The following is a 14,560-nucleotide window of genomic DNA, read 5'->3' as shown; positions in this document are numbered from 1 at the left end:
TGTCAGATGCACGAACCTCCTCAATTGGCTCCTTTCGATGTGGCAGAGCCGCTCTAGAGTACTTTGAGCTCTACTCTGGCAGACTCCCTAATAGAGAGGCCAGCCACCCTTTGGAGAAAGCTAATTCCTGCTGCTTGTATCCATGTCACTACCCAAGGCTCGTGACCATAGATGAGCTTGGGGATGTAAATTGACTGGGAGAGGAGCTTTGCCTTTATGCTCAGCTCTCTCTTCACCACGATGGACTGGTACTATGTCTGTATCACTGCAGCCACAGCACCAGCTCTCGTCTCCCCTCACTCATGAACAAGACACCAAGATACTTAAACTCCTCCACTTGGGGCAGTAGCTCATCCCTGACCCAGAGTGGGCACACCACCCTTTTTTGGTGAGGATCTTGGCCTCAGACCTGGAGGTGCTGATTCTCATTCCGGCCGCATCACATTCGGCTGCGAACCGCTCCAGTACGAGCTGGAGTCCACCACCTGATGAAGCCAACAGAACCACATCATCCACGAAAAACTGAGAGGATATTCAGAGACTGGCCAAGTGGAAGCCTCCCACCACCTAGAAATGCTTTAAAATTGTGCAATAAAAATTGTCACTTATTTTGTTCACAAAAGAATTGTGAACAGAATAAGTTAGTAAATTTGGGAGACAAACATCCTCTCTAATTTTACAAAGCATATATTTACAGCTGGATCTGATGACCCTGCAATAAAAAACATGTGCAGGTTTCTAATTATATTGCCCAAGGGAAGCATTTAGAATATAAAATGCATCGATGTCACCACTGAACCCTGTGGAACCCTGTGACTAACTGTTGAGTGTGAGCAAGACTCTATTTACATGCATATACTGGAATCGATTAGATTGATATGATACAAACCATTGCAGTGCAGTACCAATGGTGTTTTAATCTCTGTAATAAAACTCTGTAGTATACTGTGGTCAGCAGTATTGAACGTTGGTCTAGTAGAACAACCACAGAGATGACTCCACTGCCAGAGGCCATAAGTTATCATTCATATCCTTTACTATTGCTGTTTCTGTGCTATAATATACTATAAATCCTGATTGAATAAACCATTCATTAATGTTGCTGTAATTAATGATATCTGTTGAACTGATGTGAATTTTTTTATGGTTTTTCTAATGGTTAAGATTTTGTTTTTGTTGCTAGTTAAACTTGGCTACCTAAGGTTATTCTACGGTGGCTGGGAAGTGCAAATCGCAACAAATTAAAAAACCACAACAAATTAAAAACCCCACAACAAATTACAAAAACCCACAACAAATTACAAAAACCCGCAACAAATTACAAAAACCCACAACAAATTAAAAAACCCCACAACAAATTACAAAAACCCACAACAAATTAAAAAAAACCCACAACAATTTACAAAAACCGACAGCAAATTAAAAATCCTTGACGGAAAGGGATTGTCTGAAATACCAGAAGTGACGCAACGATTAGCCTAATCCGGTTGTTCAGTGATGACGCGACGAATCCTACTTCCGGGCCTAATATGGCTTTTGTGTTGTTAACATGTTTAATGCTATGTATTTTCTTGTATTTGATCTCAAAAAGCTCCTTAGGATGTAACTACAGCCCAGCCCATGCAGCAGTATATGAATGACTAACTTCGTATTATGGATGGATTATCTCAGTTGTTCTCCTGGCTGAAGTTTGGTCCTTTTACAGCAGGGGTGTCAAACTCAAATACACAGTGGGCCAAAATTCAAAACTGGAACAAAGTCGCGGGCTAACGTTAATATTTACTGAAAAAAAATCTTCCTCTAGATATAAGAATGAATCTTTTCTTATGGACTCAAACAAGTTTTGCTGAAAAACTGAATATGGAACAAGCAAAGCTTAATACTAAACAATATATATATTAGCTCTATAATACCAGTAGGCCAGCTCCAATAGTAATTTGGTATGGCTTCTTGGGCCAAATGTAATTAGGCTGCGGGCCAGATTTGGCCCGCGGGCCAGAGTTTGGCACCTATGTTTTACAGCCTCCTGCCATGCGATTACATTTGTTCCTGACCACCGAGAACACTCACGTTAACTGTTATCGAGTGGAAAAAAAGTTAGCCTGTTTATATTATGCTAACATAGCTGTGTCGCTAGCGGTCACGTAGCACATCATTATATACCAGCTAGCCCAACTTCAGTAACCCTACAAACGTCACTGCTGTTTAGTTTTCTGTCTTCATTTATGTTGGAAGTGATAACAGAGGTGTACGTTTTAATTTGTTTCCAAAACCCCGCAGTCAGGACATGCTATATTGCAGAGGTGTGGACTCGAGTCACATGACTTGGACTCGAGTCAGACTCGAGTCATTAATTTTATGACTTTAGACTTGACTTGAAAAAATTTTCTAAGACTTGTGACTTGACTTGGACTTTTACACCAATGACCTGGGACTTGAATTGGACTTGAACCGGTTTACTTGAAAAGACTTGATATTTCACCCCAAATATAAAATTTAACATGCATATTATATAGAGATTGAAAATGTGACGTCATTCAGGGGTAAAACCACAAAGGATTCTGGGAACTCGTGGCAAGAGGTATTAGCGCACGCAGGCTTTCAATTGAAATCAGTCACACAGCGATAAAAAGAAACACAAAAATGTCAAGAAGCTGTTGTATTATTAACTGCAATAGCCGGTCGCATGACAGCCACGGGAAGCCGACGGGTAAAGAGATCGGTTGTTATCGGATTACGTCGTTGAAGAGAAATTGTTCGAGCCATGTTTCCGAAGTAACAAAGAGGCGACGGATGGCCTGGATTGCAGCCATTCAAAGACAAAATATAACGTCCCAGAACACTCCAGCTCACAGGTTAGTCTGCTCCAAGCATTCCCACAAAGGTCAGAGTTTTGTAGTAGTTAATACATCATTTTTCTTAACATAATTGGTGATATAGGTTACAAGCAAGTCTGGCGCTGAACAGAAATTGTCACGCTATGCTCCTTTATTTATTGTGCATAAATAGTGAATTGTCCTGACACAATATTGTGTTTCGCTTCTGTTATTACCATGGTACATTGACAAAAACATATACTTTTATTCACAGGTAAAACAGGTTTTTGTATCACCAATTGCCCAGTGCGATTACAGCATACAATATTATTGTCACTGTTACATTTCAGTAATGCGAACCAGAAATTATTTCCACTACTAATTAATTACCATTGAGCACAAAGGTTATATTAATAAACGGTTAACGAATGTGTATTTATGACGACGATTTGTGAGACTGGTAAACTTATGATAGGTACGATGGTCTTTCGTTCTACACTGTGCATTTCAAGGTCCTGTACCCATCTGTCGGTAAACTGTACCTGGGCTTGTTGCAGTGACCTGAAGTTACTAAACTTCATGTGTGTATGCACTCACTCCAAGAACCGTATGATTATAAATATGCATATAAATATGCTACGATGAGATAGCTGACTTCATCTAACTAGCAAATGTTGTCCAGGCTACGTTGGTGATGCAGTTTTTTTAATGTATATGATATTTTTGTCAAGCGATTTTAAAGCCAGTCCTACAACCGCATCCAAGAATAACATGCAGCTTATCTCAGAACCGTCGGTGAAAATTATTCTAGGAGCTAGGTTTAATTGAGCTGCATTTTATAGAGGTGCAATTTCACAATTTGTGTATATTTTCTACGTTCACTATTTCGTCATGTGTTGAGAAAAACACAGATTTAAAAATTACATGGTCTAATATTTACATTTAGCATATAACTGCAACATTATTTTTTCGGTTTTTTTTAAAGACTCGAAACGACTTGAAATTCAAAATTTCAGACTTGTGACTTTACTCGGACTTTTACACCAGTGACTTGAGACTCGACTCTGACTTGCCTGACATTACTTGAGACTTGACTTTTGACTTGTGGATAAAGACTTGAGACTTACTTGAGACTTGCAAAACAATGACTTGGTCCCACCTCTGCTATATTGTATTTAGATAGAAGCTAGCGAGCTAACTCCCTGCTAACTTCTAACTCTGTTAAATGTCATAAATTCCATTTTCATGGATGCCTGGATGCTAAACTCAATTGTTACACCTGGTAGAGCAGAACGCTGATCATTTTATTAAAGATGAAAGACTTTAGACAGTTTTTCAACTCTCAGTAATGCCATAGTGATCATTTGATATATGGACCTGCAGCGGAGTTTAGGTCCAGACACGGCTAGTGACGTCAGACTGAACAACCGGATTTGGCTTTTGGAGCGTGATGTCACGAGAGGGGGCGTGGCCATGATTTTTGTTTGAGGCGCTATGTTTCTGGGCCAAACAAAGCGCTCCTAAAAGCAGTCAGTGATCACTGTTGGCCTCCCTCTGCTTTTATCACCACTAATCATTTGAAAGCTCAGTTTTTAAAACCTTACGATGTAGCTACAGCCCAGCCTATGCAGCAGTATATGAATGACTAATCCTATACATCCTTGTGGATGAATTATCTCAGTTGCTCTCCTGGCTGAAGTTTGGTCCTTTTACAGCAACCTGCCATGAGATTACTGTATATTTGTTCCAGACCACCGAGAATCCTAACGATAACTTTTATCAAGTGGAAAAAAGTTAGCCTGTTTATATTATGCTAACATAGCTGTGTCGCTAGTGGTGACGTAGCAAATCATTATATATAACCTTCAGTAACCCTAGAAAACGTCACTGCTGTTTAGTTTTCTGCCTTCATTTATGTTGAAAGTGATAGCAGAGCTGTACGTTTGAATTTGTTTCCAAAATCCCTCATTTAGATGGAAGCTAGCGAGCTAACTTCCTGCTAACTTCTAACTCTGTTAAATGTCATAAATTCTGCTTCGTTTTCATGGTTGCCTGGATGATAAACTCAATTGTTACACATGGTAGAGCAGAGCGCTGATCATTTTATTACAGATGAAAGACTTTAGATAGTTTTTCAACTCTCAGTGATTTATGGACCTGCAGCAGCCGTTTGAGCCCATGCTAGTGACGTCAGACTTAAAGACCAGATAAAGAGTGATATGAACATATCTATAACTTACCGGAATGAAAATGTCTGGAGCACACCAACAGATATTTGGAGATGGAAGAGAACTGGATATCAGCTCGTCTCACAGCTGCTATCCAGACTAGACGCCTTCTTTTGGTAACATCTGATACAAGAGGTCTGTGAAGGTTCTCAGTCATCTAGATCATCGTAGTCAAAGGAGCTTGCAAAGAAAAGCGTCTGGACTTCTTTAAGTTGCTTGAAGACGTTTCACCTCTCATCCGAGAAGCTTCTTCAGTTCTAAGGTCAAACGGTGGAGAGTCCCAGATATAAACCTAGTGGGAGTAACCCCCCCCAAAGAGGGACAAAAGGACCCCTTGATGATCCTCTAATCGCCTGAGCCAAGGTGTGAAACTGGGCGTGGGTCCCAATCAGCCAGAGTTTCGGGTGTGTTCATTGTGAAACCTGGCCCCACCTTATCATGCGAATTCCTGAGGTCAGATGGCCCAGGATGTGAGTGGGCGTTAAGGCGTCTGGGAAGGGATCTCAAAACTGGATTATAGATGGCAGACAGTTGGTGTCGTAAACCCCCGCCTCTGTTCAAAGATGGTCGCTCACAGTGGACATAGATGGCTTCTTTCACTCCTCTTTCAAACCATCTGTCCTCTCTGTCCAACATGTGAACATTGGCATCCTCGAAAGAGTGTCCTTTATCCTTAAGATGCAGATGGACTGCTGAGTCTTGTCCTGTGGAGGTGGCTCTTCTGTGTTGTGCCATGCGCTTGTGAAGTGGCTGTTTGGTCTCTCCAATGTAGAGGTCTGGGCATTCCTCGCTGCACTGTACAGCATACACCACATTGTTAAGTTTGTGTCTTGGCGTTTTGTCTTTCGGGTGAACCAGTTTTTGTCTGAGCGTGTTGTTGGGTCTGAAATACACTGGGATGTCATGCTTGGAGAAAACTCTCCTGAGTTTCTCTGATACACCGGCTACATAGGGGATGACAATGTTGTTGCGTCTGTCCTTCTTATCCTCCCTCGCTGGTGTCTGGTCTTCTTTTCTGTACCTCTTTGCTGACTTTAAGTCCAGACGCTTTTCTTTGAAAGCTCCTTTGACTCTGATACAAGAGCTGTCTCATGTTGCGCCCAGGTGGGGAAAGAATGAAAAGATAAACCATTTTCAACCTTATTCCCTTGCCGGTCGTGCGATCTAACTTTACGACCGACCGCACAGCAAGTACGAACCATAGCTGGTGTTATCCATGTACTTTCGCTCCTCTTTCGCTAGCGCTTTGTTTGGCGCAGAAACATGGCGCCTCAACCAAAAATCATGGCCACGCTCCAAAAGCCCTATTAGGCTAATCGTTGCGTCACTTCCGGTATTTCAGACAATCCCTTTCCGTCAAAGATTTTTAATTTGTTGTGGGTTTTTGTAATTTGTTGTGGGTTTTTGTAATTTGTTGTGGGGTTTTTTAATTTGTTGTGGGTTTTTGTAATTTGTTGCAGGTTTTTGTAATTTGTTGTGGGTTTTTTTAATTTGTTGCGGGGTTTTTTTAATTTGTTGCGGGGTTTTTTAATTTGTTGCGGGTTTTTAATTTGTTATGGTTTTTTAATTTGTTGCGATTTGCACTTCCCAGCCACCGTATTATTCCGATAGCCTGATATGTAGGAATCGACGGTTATAAATATATATTTATAGTTTTATTTGGGGTATAGTTTTTTACCCCATCTCTCACCCTCTGATAGCTGGGATAGGCTCTAGCGCCCCCATGACCCTGATAAGGGTAAGTGGAAGGGAATGGGGCGGTGAATGGATGTTTTTTGTTGGGTTTTTTTAATATGTGTAAATCTAATGTAACAGACTATGTTTTTATTCTTGTTTATTTTTAATTGACAGAATTTTTGTGCTGTTGAAATTTTAGATTATGTCATATTAATGACTGACGTTAAATAGCACTGCTGACCAAAGAGCACAAAATGACTAAGGCTTTTAGTTCTGGCATTTTAAACAGCACAGCACAAGAAATTGAAAAATAAGCGTGAAACAACACTCATTTTTCAATTCATAGCTCTATTGGTTAATAAATTAATCCCTTTTCACAGTATGCAAAACATACTATACAAACTATTTTTTCTCATTTTGGAGTGTTATCACTCTATCTGCTGTATCACTTTATATTTTAGCGCATATGCCATTATCTGCCTTGAAGTTTAAGTTGTGGTCTCCAAGTTGCAGCTATTAGAAGTCTGCTTGACAAGAAAAAGTGCAACTGTTTTTATGAAAGGATTTGGTTTAATGTTCTTCTCAGTGTGCACTGCACCATGTTGAGTTGACTGAAAGGAGGTAAAACAGCTTGGGATTGCTGACTTTAACACTTATTTATGGCTTTCTTTATGTAACTACAAAACATACTCAAACAGAGAGACAAAGAGACTCCTTGGTCATGGTTTCTATTTTGCCTAGGTGTTTATAACTGAATAATGCTTGAATTGTATTCATGTCTGGAGAAATAAGAAGTAACAGTCAGCAGGACAGTTTTAAGGTACTCATTTATTTCCCCTTTGATGCTGGTTTTAGTGCATCTTACTTCTTTGGTATCTCAGCTCACACTTAACAGTGTCGCAAAAAATGTAATAAGCCAAAAGAGCACAACTATCTAATGCTGAAGAAAGTTTAAGGTTGTTTGGAATTGTTTTGATTTTCATAATTTGAATAAAGTATTTTTCATATAGTGTACACACTTGCAGGTTTTATATAAAAATATACTATTAAAATATTTTATATATTGCAGGTAAACATATAGTATAGTTAAAAACATTCTAATGTTAGGACAGTTCTGGCAGACAGCGACGAATGAATGAAACGTGAAAAGAATGGATCAGAGCTTTACTTCAAGGTTTTGATTAACCATGGATCCTTGTGATCCTTGTGCATTCACACAGTAGCTCCATATCCAAGTGAAAACAAGTTACAAGCATGTGCTCCTTACATAGCTAAGGTCAACCCATATATTTTATTAGTGAATATAGTTTTTAAATCCTTGGTGAAAAATCACAGGAAGAAAAGGTGGATAATCTACCAACAAAGCATCCATCAGTGACAAGAATCACTGTCAGTTAATTTAAGGTAACATAAGGTTACCTTAAATTATAATTTCATTTCTATTATTATTATTTTTCAGTCGTTTATTTTCTACATTTACATTTATAGCTGTATAGCTGGTATTTTTAGATTTGTTTTTATTGATTTTTTTTTGCAAATATTGCTGCTAGGGAGTTGCTTCTAATTTCGTTGAACATCTGATGTTTAGTGGTTAGCACTGTTCCCTCAAAGCAAGAAGGTCCTGACCAGGGCATGCTCCAGCTTCCTCTTACAGTCTAAACACATGCAGTTAGTAGGTTTAGGTTAATTGGCTAATGATCTGAAATGCTTGTAGATGTGATGTGCTGTTTGTCTCTCTGTGTTAGCAATGCAACAAGCTGCTGACCTGTTCATATCCAGTGACCCTGAACAAGATAAACAGTAAAAATCGATGGGTCGACAGTTAAGTTGTTAAGTTGTAGGAAGAAAATTGCCAAGAGCAAACATGGGAACTAGAGTGAAGTTTTAAATTGTTAGTGAAAAAAATAAATAAAGATATGAACTCTGAAAACAAGAAAAAAAATGGAAGAAAGAATTTTAAAGATATGACTCAAACAGTTAAAATAGTTTTGCTTTCTGTGGCTGTATTTTGACTAAAGATTAACCTACCGATCAGTTTAGCAGAGTAATAAAGCAAAGCTTTATTAAATTATTTATTAATATTATCTACGCTGGGGAGCTGCTAAGATGCTGCTGAAGAACATATGTCAAATTAATAAAGCCAAAAGTCAGAGTATGAATTTGTAGTGTATGGATCGTTAGCCAAATTGGTATTATAGGGTGCAGTGGTAGTGCAAGAAATACAGAAACTGAATTGTTAAATATTAAGAACAACCATAAAGCACCAGATTTGGTCCAGGAACATCACAGGCACAGGGATTACAGCGATTACATTCAGATTTTCACAGATGGGTCTAAGGAGCCACAGACAGCAACAACTGTTATTTCCACATAAGATCATCACTGGGAGAAGAACATCTAATTCAAGTGTATATGTAGAGGATTTGTGTGCAGTGGCTTGAAGGTGTGAGGAATAGTAAGAAGCTAAAATGCAGTGATTCACTCACTGTCAGCATTATTGTCTATTGATACAGGGACAGCAAGCAAGCACCTAGAGATGGTTTACGAATTTTTATCACATAATTCACGTTTAACTGAACAGGCAAAAAACATCTCATTAATGCGTGTAGAGAAGCAGGGGCTCTAAGAGGAAGGAGCATGTGATTATCAGCAGACTTCAAGCTGGATGCAGTAATTTGAATGGCACGTAAATAGCGTAAGAATGCAACTTAATACTGTAATCAGTGTTAAGAAAGATAAATAGTACAACACGTTTTGATTTCATGCAGGGAAATCGGTGAAGCGAGAAGAGAGCCAAGTAGAGACATGCAAAGTTTAGGGCTAGGGGAGGTCAGTTTAACAAAAAATGTGATCATGTCTGGAGACTCAGCAGAGAGGACAAGAATTTTATTTACTGTCTTGAAAGCGACCAGAGTTGAATATGTCACTAACATGACTATATGGGATGACTTTGTAGGTGAATGACAGATCAAAGAAACTGGAGGGGTGGTTGATAAAATAGAAATAGATGTAAGGGACGTAAAATTTAGAAAGTAAGATTAATTAATACTCAGTAGTTTTGCCTAGGGAACCAAAAAAGAAGTTTGGAGAGGCAACTAACTAAAATTGTCAAAGATAATGGGAGAGGGTGTCTTTATACATGCTCAGTCATTCAGGTAAGGAAATCCTAAAACGTTTATTGTGTTCACGTGGATGAGTGATGAAACATTTCTCCCACTGAAAACACTATGTCCAGATGAACAGAATCAACCTTTTTGAATATTAGAGGGACTAAATTAATGTGGGGAGTGATTACAGGAATGCCAGTGGGCAGCGATCTAGAGAAACCTAAACAAAACATGCATGATAGTGAGAATTACTGACTGAAGAAATCGTCTAAAACAACTATGGGGAGAGAGCTGATAACTTATCAGTGCCTTTGGAATTCATTCCAAAGGTACAGATTAGACAGTCGGGGGGGGGGGGGGGGGGGGGGTGATGAACTTTCAGGTTAGACCTTCTGTGCTTCCTCCCCTCAGGTGCTACAAGTGTCAGAGATATGAGCATTGCAGTGTGCAAATGGAAGCAGAGGTGCTCTAAGTGTGGGGGTGAGCACAGATATGGAGACTGTGATAATGCAAAAGATAACTGTGGTAGGCAGCACAGGGTGACCTATGGGGGATGTGAGGTTAGGAGAAAAGATATGGAAATAGAAATAGAAGTTAAAGAAGTTCACAGTATAAGTTGCATAGAAGCTGTAAAGAATTAACGAAAAAAGTTTTGTGAAATAGGCATATGACTGACAGGAAAGTCAATGTACACTTACATTGCAGAAGATGATTTTGCTGATTGCTTATCTGATAAATTGCATGGACCAACTGAAACACTAAACAGCAAGACAGAAACAGAACAACAGAAAAAACTGTGAATGGATTAGATTAATTTTTTGTATAAAAGACACGCTCTGGGAGTTAATAAGTGAACCAAGACAGATAAGAAGGCAGGAGGACCAGAAGAGAAGACAATATGATTATTTTAGAGTGGGACACTAAAGGTTTGGAGAAAATTGGAGAATAGTTTAAAGGAATCACTGAATTTCAAAGGAAGGACAACAGAAAATATCTGTACAGAGGAAACCTGGTTAAAACGACAAAGGAGAAGATAATGAAGTAGTATGTATAAACTTTGTAAAATGGGGAATTCAGTATAGAGTCTTTGGAAAAGGAACACATAATATACAACAACTAACATAAAATACATAGAATAACCACTAACTAAATGCTAACATACAACCACTAACAGTAATATCTAACACCAAGTTAGCTGTCAAATATTAGGCTAAGAAAGCATTTGATCCAAAATCTTACTATCATGAAAACGAAACTGGATCTTATTGCTTTGCTGTGAAAGAATTGAGTCAGTCCATGTGCATTTTTTATAAGACAGACCAGGGGCGATTTTAGCCCATTTTTCAAAATGAATCGAAGCACCCCCAAAGATTTCTTACTTTTTTTTTTACAATATTTTCTGTGTGTGTGTCACACTACTAAAAATATAAAAAGCATACAGAACTTGGTTGAGACGTAACATTTTAACAACAAAAGTATAGATAACCACCCTCTCCCAAAATGGTTTGTTCCAGCTCGTCTTTCCCGTACGCTGGCTCTAGCACCCTTTCTGCCAGCGCGATGGTGGCTGAGAGGCAGCGGAGCGGAGGTGTAAGTGCCTGGCTTAAAACAGGACATATTAGCTCCATTTAACCCTAAGTTACTCTTTATATAGTTAGGTAGGAGTCAGGCCATGTTTCTTTTTAGCTGAAAAACATTACACCCAGTTAACCTGCAGTGTTGAAAACGTGTTTTCCGACAATGTTTGCTAACCTACAATCCGTCCTGCTCTGTAGTAAAATCAGTGACATTTGGCCGCCCTGTTGCTCCCATTGAAATGTATACAGCCTATTTAAAATCTAAAACTTATAATTGTCCGTAGCCTACTGTTGTTACCACTGTCCTGTTTGAAATGGATACTAACTAGCTAACTGACTGAATGCCCATTAACCTTATAACTCCTGTTGTGTGTGTGTGTGTGTGTGTGTGTGTGTGTGTGTGTGTGTGTGTGTGTGTGTGTGTGTGTGTACAGAGAGACAGCCAGGTTCATAATGGATATAAGGAAGTTTTTTCAAAAAAAGGAGCCACATTCAGGTAAAAGTGTAAAATCAAATGATCCGTTAATCAAGAATAATGTTGGATCAGTGTTTCAATATTTATATCTTTTATTAGATGTTCATGTGGTTTGGTTATTTGCCTTTTGGTTGAAAGTACACTGATAGATGATTCTTGATAGAATTTTTTTTTCATATTAATTTAATTTTTTCATCTAATTGAATACAATTTATTTGTGTATGATTGTCAGTCCGAAGAGGGAAAGAGGAAAGAGGGGAACGTGAGGAGAAAGTACAAGGTCAGGAAGAACCAGGTAAGAAAACAGACAGGGAACAGTGACAGCCAAAACAGAAACTGTTAAACTGACAAAGAGAAAAATAATCTGATTTTACTCACACAAACTGGAAGTTGTGTTCTCCCTGTATCAAACAGTGAATGAGGCTGATAACAGATTGTTATGTATTTCCTGACATTTGCATCATATCCACACAGCCTGTGCACTTTGTAGCTTTTCTTTGGAGAGCAGCATAAATCATGCTACTCGCATGAATGTAATGCTCGCCATATTTCTGAAAGATGCACCACAGGAAGCAACAGCTATACTAAACCAGTCTGGTTGTCACTTTGTTACAACGCCATCTTTATTACTCCTCTTTTTTTACAGTTATATTGGAATTGCCATTTTCTGGCAACTGCAATACATCAACAGCCACTTTTGTAAATAAGTCAAGATTGCATCTTGTAACTCTGAGCTGTTGCTGGTTTTCTCTGAGACGGAGATGAACAAAATAATGTTTTAGTTCAATCCTGGTTTCAAAGAGCGGTAGAAAAAATGTCTCAGTTGGCCTTTATGAATATTCCCCATGAACTGTTTCCAAACATAACATTGTTCATCTACTAGTTACAAATACATCAAAAACAAGTTTACTAGCATTTCCACGCCACATTTAAAGAGTCTTTTACTAGTTTGATAAGCATTAAAATCGTTTAACAACACAAAAGTGAAGTAAACCCCATATTCAGCTGTATGTATGATTTAAATGTGTTTTATTGGAGCACACACAAGAACCACTGCAGCCAAACACAATTTCAAAGAAATGTACGTCTCTTTTTAACTGTTTTGTTTGACCAAAAATCCACTGAAAGTTGTTACTGTGCTGGCTTTATAGACATGTGTACCCTCCTTTAAACGCACATACACTGTATCACCCTGCTGCAGCTGATAGAATCCTGCATTTCCTCCATTATCAGCTGTGTCAGTTGACCGGTGATCATGGATGTGTAAGATCACCTCATTGTTCTTGTATAAATGCAGCCATGTTCTATGGCGACCTCCAGAATGAGAGAAAATGTTAAAGTACACACCTGAAACAGGTGCTGTAAAGACACCTGGAGAAAAAAAAAGTAAACTCCTTTAATTGTTTGTCATTTTCTGAAGAAGCAAGTTTTACACGTATAAATGCAAGAAACACCTCAGTTGAACACTTGTAATATCTTTAAATCTCTTTCATTTTTTCAAAATTCTCGAAAAAGTTTCAGTATTACGAATCTGCAAATGTTATTACTGAATGTAAACATGCATAATCACATGACACATTTTTTGGGCTTTATTTACTTGACTAACACAAAAATGTGAAGAAGAATCTTACCTGTAACTGGGCTGTAGGCATTTCCAATATTAAAAAATGTATAATCGTAGATCATAGTTACATCTGTGTCAAAGGGCCCAAATGGTGAATCCACTCCAATTCCAACACTGAATATGACCGTGTTTCTCTCTAAGAAAAAAAGAAAAAAAAACATGTTTATTTCAGATATGTGTTAAAGTATGATTCTTCACATCATTTTATTTCTCCAGATGTTGAAAATCACAAAAAAAACCAACCCAAAAACGTCTGCTTCAGCTTTATTCTTTACCTTTTTGTCCCAGCTGAAGTTTTCCAGCTTGCTTTCAATGTTCATCATCTTGATTTCCAAAGAATTTAATTTTTCTGTCATGGCATTGGTTTTGATAGTATCCTAGGCCACAGCCAGGCCACAAAACAACAAAATCAAAAATAAACTGTTGAGATTCATCTTCCAAATTTCACCACTTAACAGACTTCTGACAAATGATCTCATTTGGTTGCTTTTATGTCATCTACTCATCCGCCATTAATTATTAACATGTACACACATTTTTCTACGTATTTGTTATCTAACTATGTCAACCAAGATCAATGAAAGAAATCAATAAAGAAAGAGCAACACAGCAGTCCACAACCTTTTTTTGTGTCACCGACCAGTTAGGGTTGTCAAAAAAAAATTATACTCGGCGATACAAATCGATACTGAAAAGAACATTACTATCGGATTTGGTACTCACTTGCAACAGTATCAATTGGAAGAGTGCCGTTTTCGCCTCCTCCAGCTGACACACAACTTCACAGCCTCACTCACTAGCAGCTGAAAGAGCTGACGTTCACAACACTGAACAAGACCGTATGACGGTCACTAAAGCTCCTGTTTCAACAACATTGACATGTTAAAGAATAATATCTAATAATATATAATTGTGGGATATGTGACTATGGACTAAAGGCAATGGTGCTGTTGCATTATTTGATTTAATGTTAAAACCATGTTATAACAAACCATGTTATAACCAACCATGTTGTAACAACCATGTTATAACCATGTTATAACCAACCATATTCTA

General features: G+C 38.4%; 1 long non-coding RNA gene across 1 annotated transcript; it reads right to left on the bottom strand.

Annotated features, from left to right (window-relative positions):
• Positions 1-12,871: 12,871 nt before the first annotated feature.
• LOC113027426 (uncharacterized) lies at positions 12,872-13,952 on the bottom strand. The gene is made up of 3 exons (XR_003273050.1): positions 13,780-13,952; positions 13,512-13,640; positions 12,872-13,251 (listed from the first exon to the last, which is right to left on the bottom strand). It is a non-coding gene; the product is annotated as an uncharacterized LOC113027426 (long non-coding RNA).
• Positions 13,953-14,560: the final 608 nt, after the last annotated feature.

This window comes from Astatotilapia calliptera, chromosome 7, assembly GCF_900246225.1.
Source record: "Astatotilapia calliptera chromosome 7, fAstCal1.2, whole genome shotgun sequence".
Classification (NCBI taxonomy): Eukaryota; Metazoa; Chordata; class Actinopteri; order Cichliformes; family Cichlidae; genus Astatotilapia; species Astatotilapia calliptera.
The sequence above is the reverse complement of the archived record's forward strand: the minus strand, read 5'-3'. Positions and strand labels throughout refer to the sequence as shown.